Below are 12,611 nucleotides of genomic sequence, written 5' to 3' on the forward strand. Positions count from 1 at the left end.
ATACTTCATGGGAGTTTTCTTGGGAGATAAGCATGTGCCTTCTGAAACAGCTACAGATGGTCATGATATTTCTAACCCATGCTAGGGTTATCAGGTTACAAATAGATTTTTTTTTAATTTAAATCCACATCTTATTAAAAACTTTAAAAATAGCTAGAAGAATAATATATATTTGGATATATTTCAGGTTCCGATGCATGGGACTGAATTTGAAGTTCTGTTTCTCTCTCTTTAAATGCTGATTCTCTCTTTTTAAATGCTGATTCTCTCTTTTTAAATCTTAATTCAGAGTTATTAGGATGTAGGTGAGTTTTAGTTTTTGGCTTGAGTTTATTTTTATTATTTCTTTGTACTTTGAGGAAAAGACAATACCTTTTTTCCCTGGACAATGTCTGACCTTGATAAGAACACCTGAGAACAAATGCAAAATTAGTTTCTTAAATTTAAAAAAACTGGAGTAACAACTAGCACGGCTTTGTCATAAACAAAGCTTGTTAAACCCATCTAAATGCCTTTATGGCAAGGTAAGAGCCTTTATGAAGAGAGGAGATGGTGTAGGTGTTATATAGCTCGACCTCTGGAATGGTTTCATGTGACATGTTCAAAGCAAGGTAGAGCAATAAGTCTGGCTGAAATTGCTGTTAGGTAGGTACAAAAGAAAGAAAAAATAATACTTCCAGAATATCAGTGGTTCACAGTAAAACTGTGAAGAAGGTTTTATTAGGTTACAGTGGTCTCTCCAGGATCTGGTACTATTCAGTACTGTCAGCAGACTATGGTTAAAGTAACAGACTTATGAGATTAGAAAAAGATATTAAGTTGGAACAGACTGAAAATACAGTAAGGGAAAGATTATAACTCCAAAACAAATTAGAAAAAAATACCTAGAAAGTAGGTAGTAGTGAATCACAACGTGAAAATAGTTAACATAGTGCTGTAAAAAACCCTGCAAAATACCATGCGGAATGGATAAATGGGAGCATAACAGACAAGCAATGCATCTTCTTCAGTCCACACTGTTAAGCCTAAATAAAAAGGTACGTTACATACTTCTATTCTGGCTGTATTAGATTACCACAGCAGGATATCCCCTCTAGTCAGGACAGGCAAGGACCCAGTTCAGTGATTTTCAATGTAATGGACACCCAGAGAGAAATTTAGGGGGCAAAAAAATGCTTTTGAAGAAACCTTCTCCAACCTCTTTCAATGTCACACCTTTGGTTTATGCAATTTGGAGATGAAAAAAAATTATGCTCCTAAATGAATCATTTTGGAAACAATTTCAAATGGAATTTGGGACCAATGTGACCCTAGAATGTGGACTAGGTAAAGTAGATAAACTATTATCTATATTATCACAGTACTTGATAAAAAAAGTTAAGCCTTAATTCTAATATAAACTTGTCAGAGACTTTACCCAGTAACAATGATCTGCCTTAAAATCAGTTATGCACTTTCATATCCAGGCCCAGACTCATTCAAGAAAGAATATATTCTACTTTGTAAAACAGATTCTATGCCCACATCTTGTAAGATATTTCCACAAATATATAAACTGGTATTACTTTCCTTTCTCTGTGAAAAAATATCTCGTAAAAACTGTTAGTTCTACACTGGGATTCTTCCTATCCTACTCTACAATTACATATTCTTAAAATGTGTTAAGGTCACATTTCTGTATGGAAAATAGTTTTGATTATATACATTAGAAAAATCCAACACTTGCTAAATGCAAAGCAGACCTAAACCCCAAAAGTCTCTTGTGCTTTAAGAACAAGAGGAGACAAAAGATGTTTATGGATGACTAAGAGTATTTATCCACAAAGTTTGACAGAAAAGATCAGCTAAATGTTAAAAAGGTAGCTTAATCACTTTTCTATTCAAAAGTGAGAACAATACATATAAAAATAAGAATCTGAATCTCTGATACTAAATTAAAATACAGCCAAATGTTCTCTTTTTCTTTTATAATCTGGAGATTTTTTTCCTTAGAGTCAAAACCAACAAAACTTTTTGTCATTATCTGATGTTAATTAATGGCTTTGTGTTGACCTCAGTGAGCGCAGATGTTTTCCAAGGTGCATTCTGTTAAAAGCTATTGATAGTCTAAACAGTTCATAGTAACTACCTCTGTCTCCCTCCTCCTTACATTGCTCATGCCCTGTACTAATTAAAACTAGGAATGATTACTCATAATTTAATGAAAAAGGCAATAATCCTCACCCTTACTGAAGTTGTTTTGACTTGGTACAACATTTATATTTTCCAAACTAATCCGTAAACTAAATGATGATGAGCACTAGATGTAAAGAAGGTTAAAATGTAAAAGCCAAAGCAAAGACAATCAGTGAAGATGTGGTTGTTGATGGGACTGCAGAGTGGCTGTGGGAAATTGCAGTGAACTTATTAATTAGGCAGTACTATTAATTTAACCAATCAGAAAAAGCAATCTTTTGTTAAATCAAGATATTACTTTATTGCTAATATGAAAGTGGACATTTGAACAGGCAGGGAGTTTCATGTCCTTCCTAGCACTCAGAAGTACATTATGAGATATTCCTTTTCACATTCAATCTCACACACAGCCCCCACCCTAAACCTGGACTGTTCTACATGGGCACACACAGCCATCTATTTTGAGAAAAGAAGTCTGTGTTTTAGAAAGCCATTCTCATGTTCTGTGTCTCTGGCAAATTAATAAGCTTCTGTGAGTTTAAGTTGATGGAATTTTAGAGCAAACCAAAAATTATGCAAGACCCTCCAGCAGGCAATAGCCTCACAGCCCTGGCGTTACCTGAAGAATTTAGTCTTTCTCCACATGCTATCATAAATGGTGATGATTTGGCAATACACAAAAACCCCAGCAAAAGTATCTGGGCTTCACTTTAGCATGACTAGAAAAATCAGGATCTCATTGTAGTTAATCACTGCTTTCTATAAATCAAAGCCATCAGATCTGACATGCTTTTATAACCCTCTAAATTTCCAGTCCCTAAAATCTCTGTTGTTGTCCCACAGCAATTGGAATTCATTGTTGTGGAGTGGCAAAAATGGTTCTGTAACCACACATGGAGATAAATCTGGAAGAGAAAGGCCTGTACAACCTTGTAGTGTTCCTACCAAGGCCACCAACAGCTGTCATCTCACACCTTCTCGTAGAAACAAAATCACAGAACAGGTTGTGTTGAAAGGGACTTTAAAGATCGTCTATTCCCAAGCTCTCTGCCATTGGCATAGAAATCCTTCCCTAGACCAGGTTACCCAAAACCTCATCCAGCTTAGACTTGAACAACTTCCCCACCAATCTGCCAGTTATGGTTCTTGCAGCACAATTTATGGAGTGAAAGGAGTGCATTTCTTCCAATACAAAGTTTAGCATCTTTCTTAAGACTGCTTTCATCAGAAGCATTGACCCACTATTGATATTTACCCAGAAGCAGCTGAGGTACAAATGTGTTTTGTTTTTTTGACTTTTCAGTGATAGCAATAGCTTCAAGCAGGACAATGGTAACCACCCACTGGTGAGGACCACTGCAGCTGTTTCCTAAGGGATTGCAAGCAGAATCCTAACTGAACTTTCAGGCTATATCCAGCCTACTAAATTAAAACTACCAGGAACATGCCAATCCTTGAAGCCAGCTGACAAGGATCAGCCTGCATTTATGCTGGTAAATCTTTAGCCTCTGACCCAAACAGGCTATATGCTAACAGCTGTCGAGAATGGGCGCTGGTGCATTTTTAACTCTATTTATGCCTAGGTAATGTTTCAGAGTGCCTGGCAACCTCCCTAGGGAATAAATTAAAAGTACAGGTAGGATAAGGAATCCTTTTTGGTATTGTCAGAATCCAGTTTATGGGTGCATGGGTTTGTGTTCAGACTTTGCTAGGTGGAGTGACATTTTCTTTTCCTCACATCATTAAGGTGTCAAGCTACAAGAGATTTCTGCTAGTTTCTTATGCAATGATGTATCATAACATCCAACCTTTTTGGATAGGATATTTAAATGTATCAAATGATCGCACATTTTTGTTTCTTTTAATTCTTAAACTTTTAAGATCAAACATTAGAGCCATAAAATATTTTCATTCAACATCTTAAAATGGCAAATCTTTGTTTGCTTACTCTGAAGACTGACACTTCAAAATGTCAACTTTCCTCATATACACTTTTTTCCATAGCTCAACTTTATTTATACTTTTAAGAATACTTGGATCAAGTGGCATCATATAAAGCCAACAAGCCAGCTAAACAAAACAAAAAAAAACAGGTCAAAGGATTAATACTATTTAACCCTCAAAGGAGCTATAGCAAAACATAGCCACCTGGTGTCACAGAGCTCTTCCTGGAATCTAATAGAAGGGCTGAAAAAGCCATGAACACAGGCTACTAAAAAAAAGTGATACTGGAAATTTCCAGGGGGACACATTTATGAGTTTTCTTTCAGTCAATTTAATTTATCTTTTCTTTCTAAATTATATTTTGATCCTCAGAGTGAATCTCTGAAGTTGTTGCACTGCGTCTGCACTTTTTTCACTCTTCAGCTCGTGAACAGCTTGCTGAAAACCACCTGTATTTATGCCAGCATTCTTTTAAAATGACAGCCAGCTTTGGCAGTCAAACCATTGAACCAGATGCTCCAATGCAGTTTCTGGAAACTGAAAATAAAAATGCAACAATTCATAACCCTGACAGGGAAGGACTAGTACTAAAATATACCTTGTCTCATTTACAGAGCACGCAGCACAAGAAAACACCAGGTTTGGAGGAGATCAGGCACAGCAGCATGCAACTTCTTCAGCACGTACTGACTGCACTGTATTTCTCTACTCCCCAAACAAGTTTCACAAGCAGTGCTGAGCTCCTGGTTGCTGAAGCTAGATTGCTGGCAGTCTGAGTTAGCTAACATAAAGCTATCTTGGGTATATATAGATTATACTGGAGCCTTGATACCGTCTTCCATAGAATAAGCATTAGCATTTCCCCACTGTGTCCCACACTTCAGATATTTATAAACATTGGTCAGATCCCCTTTCCTTCTTTTCTCAAGGCTGAACAGCCCCAGATTTTTCAGCCCTTCCTCATAGGGGAGATGCTCCAGGCCCTTAATCATCTTCATAGCCCTCCACTGGACTCTCTCCAGGAGATCCCTGTCTGTTTTATACCAGGGAGCCCAGAACTGGATACAATACTACAGGTGGGGCCTGACCAGGGCAGAGTAGAGGGGGGAGGATCACCTCCTTTGACCTGCTGGCAACGTTCCTTTTGATGCACCCCAGGATCTACTATTGTGGGAGGGTTTTTGGTATTTTTTTCCCACATGGTCTTTATATTTTTCATTTCCACCAGGGTAGAAGTCATTGGCACCCTTGCTTCTTCTGGGTACCAAAAAAGTGCTCAAAGTTTTGTGATACTACAGCTATTCTCCCTGTTCCAAGGACCAAGCCTATCAGGTTAGCTTCACTTTGGAGGAAAAATTCTGGGAATATTTTATTGCAACCAGTTTCCTTTATATACCTACTTAATATTCATATAGATGTGAATATTAGATATGGCTATTCAATATTAAGTATATTAAACATGCCTACTTAATATTAGTAACCATAATTACTGAAATTGTCATCCTGCTTTAGCCCACCCCACCCAGGGATCTCTACCAAAAAGGCGGCTCAGGAAGACATGCTTTCCAACACCCATATTGAAGTGCGATGATCCAATTAATATTTCTAAATCATCTATCCCACTAATGCCTCCACTAGCACAAAGACACAGTATTTGAGTTTCTAGCACTAAAGGGGTGGGGTTAGCATCAATATTTTGAGGCATGAAAGTATTTCCTTTTTTAAAATTTTCACACAGCAATATTCAGCCAAGTATTAAACCATTCTACTACTGTAAATATGTGCACCTTCAATTAAATCATGACTGACAGAATTGTTATCCTACCCATAGGCCCAGGTTTTCACTTAAGCTGCAACAAATTAAATAGAGCTCTTCATTATGCAGCATAAATTAGACACCTCCAGAGTATGGAACAAACTCAGGATGTAGCACATAGGTTTGCTCTAGGGAGAGGTGTTAGATTTTCTTTAACCCAGGATCATATCAGCAATCCTGTTTACTGGAGGAGTCCACACTTAGCTGCATCTGCAAAGCTGAAAAGATAATGAGCCACAGCAAGGGACGAAGCCTCTGGGGAAAGAGGAAGATTTTACAGATGAAAACCAGCTCACCACGAGACTATGCCCTGATGCTGGGCTTGGGGTTTTGTATTATATCTTCCCATTTGCCTTAGAGACAACTTGTTAAAAGCATACATACAAAAGATTTAGATTTTTGCAATCAAGTAAAATAAAATTCTGTTCCTTCTCTAGACTTCAAAATACTTTAGCGCTCACTGAAGATTAAACAAGCTCACATCAGCCAGTGGAAAGTCTTTCTGTAATGCTAATTGGCTTTGTATCAAAACCAATAAAGGTTCCTGTCATTATCACCTGTTATCACCTTCTATTTGGAGAGCTACATTCACACATTTATAATACAAGTACAATTAGCTGCTAGACTTGCTTATGATCAACATCACGGTTAGGGACCAATAAGAAATGTGATTTGATTAACTAGGTGTTTTTTTCATCTCTCCCCCATTTTTATTCCTTTTGTTTTTTTCCTTCATTTAATCAAAGGTATATAATCAAAGATGATATAGAAATGCTAAGGTTTCTGTAGAGTATCGTGTTTCCCATTGACCCTGCTGGAAAGGGCATTGATTGCACTATGTGTTGCTTCTATCCAGTTGGGCCTGTGCAAACTGCAGATCCTCAACAAGGCCAAATGCAATGTCCTGTACACGGGTCGGGGCAGTCCCAAGCACAACTACAGGCTGGGTGGAGAATGGATAAAGAGCAGCACTGAGGAGAAGGACTTGAGGGTGTTGATTTATGAAAAGCTCAGTATGAGCTGGCAATGTGTGCTTGCAACCCAACTGTGTCCTGGTTTGCATCAAAACCAGTGTGACCAGCAGGTGGAGGGAAGTGATTCTGCCCATCTCTTTCACTCTCATGAGACCCCTCCTGGAGTACTGTATCCAGTTCTGTGGTCCCCAAGTAGCATTAAGTCCAGAGAAAGGCCACAAAGATGCTCAGAGGGCTGGAGCAGCTCTCCTGTGAAGACAGGCTGAGAATTGGGCTTGTTCAATCTGGAGAACAGAAGGCCCAAGGGAGACCAGACTGCAGCCTTCCAGTACCTGAAGGGGGGGCCTACAGGAAAGCTGGGGAGGGACTGTTTACAGGGGCATGTAGTGGGAGGATGAGGGGTAGAGGCCTTAAGCTGAAGGAAGGTAGATTTAGATCAGATGTCCCTGCCCATGGTGAGGGGTTGGAATGAGATGGTCTTTGAGGTCCCTCCCAACCCAAATCATTCTCTGATATTCTGGTTCTATAATTCAAATACTTCAACAAACTCAGCTTAAATCATTGCCTTAGCAGTTCAAGGAGCTCTGTTTTGTTTTGGTTGGCTGGTTGGGTGTTTATAATAAAAACTTATCAATTAAAAAGTGTGTGTTGATGAACTATGCTGCCAGACACTATATAAAAAATAAGATAAATTTTTTTTCTGGTGTCAGAGGGACTGTGGCAGTGTACAACCCTGTACTGGGGCAAGGACGGAAGGACAGGGTGATTGGAGCCAGGGGTGATGCATACAGGGACAGAGGAGCAACAGAGGCAGAGTGTTATGCATGGTCCCCAGCCTCCTGCATCGCCTCACCCAAGGGCTTGGGAGACACTGAGTGTTAACACCCAGCAAAAGGGGAGGAAAGGTATTCTAATGAAAATGAACTGAGGGGGGAGAGGGCTTCTTTCCCAGGGTGGGTGTTTATTTTCTATCTCTATAACCCGAATCGGTGATGAAAAGTTTGTAGTAATTAGCAATAATTACCAAAATTAGGTAAGTTGAGCTACTTTTGACTGCAACAAGGGGTAATATCTGATATCCCACGTATACATAACAGCTAGGTATCAATCCTGTAGTGCTTTTAGAGCTTTAGGCAAGTTTTTATTGCATTTCACGCCCATTTCCCATGACTACCGTTATCAGCTGTGAAACCCGACTTCTGCTCATCTTCCATTCAAATGGAAAAGAACCTGAAGTACCGAATAAAGAGCTAGCTGCAAGGAGCAGGGGGTTTCCTGTCCTAGTGTGGTCAGGTTGCTGGAACAAGCTCCAGCTGATATGCCATGCCATTCTCCTTGCTATTAGAAATCTATTAAATTATGGATTCTATTACCTAACTGTATAAGGAAAAGAAAGTATGATTTAAAAAAATATGAAATTTGAGACAAACAATAAACAGCCACTTTTAACATGCTATTTGGCCAATGAAAAAAGGACTAAAGCAGCACATATAAATTCTAAATTTGGAAGAAACTATCAATCTTACTGCACCAATATTTTGAAATAAGGATGGTTCCACAAAATCCTCAAGTGACTAATGCCACGGTCCTTTGGTTTGGGGTTTTTTTACATCTTATAACATGACTTTATGTGTGAATGTTCATTTGTTTGATATATTAGAATGCCAATGTACAAAGCTAATAACAGAAGCCAACTCTCAGAGAACTACATGAGACAAAATACATCATCACACCTCTCAGAAATTGTATTTTCACTTGCTTTTCTGGGTTTAGATTTTTGTCATGTATTTGGATTTAGTAATATGAGATTCTAACCATAATATGAAAATAATGAAAACAACTGAAACTGGAAAGCACTATAGGATTGTCAGTATGAATGAAAACCTGAGTGTTTTTTTTTTCTTTCACAAATAATTTTGAGTTCAGAAATCACACTTGCATAATTTACTAGCACAATGATCATTAGGGATTTAAGGGCACTCTGTAACCCAGATGCACATTTGCCGTGAGTATAGTTTGCTATCAGCCCACAAATGCCTTTAACTACTGAAATAATACACAGATACCAAACATCTTTGTGGACCTAGACATAAAATTATGGTAGCTCATAAGCACTGACATGAAGGAACCCCCAATTTTAGAGGAACGTTTTCCACTTTTCATACTAAACATACCAAAACCATGTACCTGTTAGGAAGGCAGGTACTGCGTTTTCATTTCCATTCACTGGAGACTTCCACCGAGGCTGGGGTTTACTTTATTCCTCCTTCTAAAAGTTCAGGATCTGGCCAAGATGCATTTACTGTAGGAAGTATAGATGTGTGGTGAGTACTCAGAAACTATTCCTTACCCAAAGCCACTGGGAACACAAATTCAGCATAAAATCTGACAACTATTTCATATTAGAACTGCATTTGCATGAATTTTGTACCATTCCCAAAGGTTCATTATTGGGTTTCATTTCATTTTAAAATCAGCTCCTTCCTCTCCCATAGTGATACTTGAGATGTATTCATAAAAGAAAGCATTTGACACATCATGTAGGGATAATGAAAGCTCTCTCACATATGCGAGCATATATGAAAATTAATTAATTCTACATAAAATTATTTACTAAAAGTGAGTTAAAGCCATTATCATACAAGGAATATTTTTGGCTACTCAAATTTAACCCGTTGCCTCTACCTTCCCCATCCTCCAACCCTTTAGAAAGTATTTAAGGTTACAGCATACATAGTCTCAGAAATCTTCATTATATCAAATAGGTGAAATTCAGAAGCAAAGTTAAAGTAACAGGCCAGGGCAGATAAGAAATTGTAATGGAAACACAGCACTGTAAAAATTGGTCTTTTCATCTTGGATGAAGAAATTATGATTCTATGATATTTGTCATAGGCAGGAGGGGAAGAGGAGGTAAAGTACTTTGATACTAGTTAAATTTAGTGCCAGATTCAAAAGCTATGAAGATAATACTGCTGCAATTGAAAAGATGAAAACTTAAGTTTAATACCCCACAATACTGATGTTTAATGTTACAGCTGACTTAACTTTAAATATATTTTTATCCACATCATACCTTATTATTTCCTTGCCAGCTCTGTTCTCTCTTTAATTTAAAAAAAAGGCTTTTCATTATAGCTTCTAAAAGAAAAATCAGTGATTAAAAAAATAGTCTTTAAAAATTGAATTCACAAGATAAGAGTTAGCTCAGTGCTTAAAATGACTACCCTGGTAACTTCAACTATAAATGTAACTCGGACTATGGAATTTTTTAAAGCTCACCATTAAAATCAAAAGATCAAATTATAAAAACAAAATGTTAATAAAAGAGAGGGATACTTAAATTTTTAGGACAAACATTGGTAAACGTGGCCTAAAAGAAATTTTGCAGCAGAGGAGCATTTTAGGGTGTTTTGGGGGGTTAAAAGGAGTATTAGGGATAGGGTTACAACTGACAGCAAGAGAAAGCCAAGATCTCCAGCTGCAGCAGCCCCAGCACAGAGCTGCCAACATCTACTGTGAGCTGCAATATATTTTTTCAGCAAGAAATTTGTGGTTATTGTTAAGATAGAGAAGAAAAAGGTCACACCCGCAGGTGCAGTGGGACTTGGAAACAGCTGCTCAGACAAAGAGCAGGCTGCAAAGGGACCTGTCCTAGGACAAAGTTTGCATCAGGGCCTTGCCTCCAGGGCTCTGCAGAATTTTTACCTTTACTTTTAGAATGTCAAAGCAAAAAAGAAAGCCCAGATTTTCCTGTGAGGGGGGCTATCATGCACCTGTCCTCTTAGGTGTACACTTCCACTGCTTCTGAGCTTGGGGAAACTTTTCTTCACTTACTGAAATGTGGCATGGGGAGGTATCTGAATTTGTTTAAGGCAAAGTTGTTCTCATGTTTCATCAGGTCAAGCTCAGCTACTCCAACGATATTGCCAGGATAGCTCAGTCATCACTATCTTAGTGCACTTGAATTCATCTTCTGACGCCCTTCCATACCAGTGTTCAGCTGTCAACAATAATGACCACTGGTCATTTACTTTACTATTCATCTATCTATTTTGCATTTTTAGCAGTTTAATACATTGCCTTTAGTCATCTTGTTGCATAAATTTTGTCCTAAAAAAGAAATACAAAGGGAGTTAGGAAGACCTATTGTGCTTTGTGGTTAAGTAAAATAGCAAATTTACACCATCGGTAATGGATGAAATCTGTTTCACATCTCCTGAATCATAGTAAATGACAAGCTTTTACCAATGGTTCTTAAATCAACTGTCCTCTGTCCTGAGAGAAATCTTAATCTTTATCACTACCATACCTCTTATTAATGGGTTTAGTATCATTATGAAACAGAACTATTGGCAGATCTCCTAAGAGCAATGATGTTTGTTACAGCCTGTCTCTTTTTGACACCATGGTTCCCTTTTTTCCCTCTTCCTGGGGTTCACCTTGCTCTGAGCTAGATGCTACACAAGTACTTCCTTCAGGGTAACCATGGGAACCGAACTCAGAGCATCATCTAGGATGCAAAGGCTTGACCAATGTTTTTAATTTACAGTGATGCTTCATTTTAAGGATCCAGGCCTATTAGTACAAATATTCTTACAGATTAGTGTTTTCACTACCTGAAAAACACAGCGAAGACCAGTTATTTGAAGGATTAATTCTACATTTCCAGCAGAGATTTATAGTTCTGTGTAGAAAACTGCAGCAATAAGAAAATAAAACCATCTATCATGAACGCATGAATTCTTAGTAATCCTGTGACCAATTTAAGCAATGCACCTGTAAAAGTGGAAATCTTGAGTTCTCTTTCTGCGTAGTCCACTGGCTGTTAATCTTGTTCAAGTCAGTCAAACCACCTGTGCCTCAGACTCTGTGCATTAACCTACATGAAGCACGTAAATATTTGATTGCTGAGTCATTTCATTCATTCGAGCTTGTTAAGCTGAATTCCCAGACAGATGTAGCACATAAAATCTTAATATTAAGATTTATGATTGGTCATAGTGAGACAGCGTGACCAAGACAACTTCAACATCAGAAAAATGTAACCTACAAAACCTCCTGAATAGACACAACTGAACTGGATATCTAGGAAAAAAACATTATATTCCCTGAAATTTCTTCCATATTCTTTGCTTTAATTGGATTTTAAATATTCCATACCCAGTTTCTTCCTCCGTCTGAGCTTGTGTTTCTTGACTGGTAAAAATGTTTGATTTTTTTTCCCTTTGAAAGAAGATACTTTAATTTTTTTGAGAAGGACTCAGAACTACTGACTAGGCCGCATTTTATTGATTGACCCATTCTTAAACACATTTTACCCTTGTGTCTGTTTTTACCTTGGCCTTAACTTAACTTAACTTAACTCTCTTCACTTCCCATACCCTTTCCTCACTAATAAACAGTTACTTTCAGATCTGTACACAGAGCAACACACAGTGTTCAACCAATGATGCCAGTACTGACTAAAGTAGAAGTTTAATGCCCAGATGGGTAGAAATACGCCTTTTTAATTATACACCAAGTGCATCAAAATTCATATTTTAACTGTTAATAGGATCGTTATCTGCCCATTCTGCTTTCCTAACCTTTCGACCTTCATGCCACACAAGTTTCTGCTGTGTTCATCTTTAAACCTTACAGCTGCCCTCTATTTGTTACCTGTAACAGTAATCCCAGACTTCTTTTTGCATCAAACTATA

This window comes from Gallinula chloropus, assembly GCF_964237585.1.
Source record: "Gallinula chloropus genome assembly, chromosome: 2".
Classification (NCBI taxonomy): Eukaryota; Metazoa; Chordata; class Aves; order Gruiformes; family Rallidae; genus Gallinula; species Gallinula chloropus.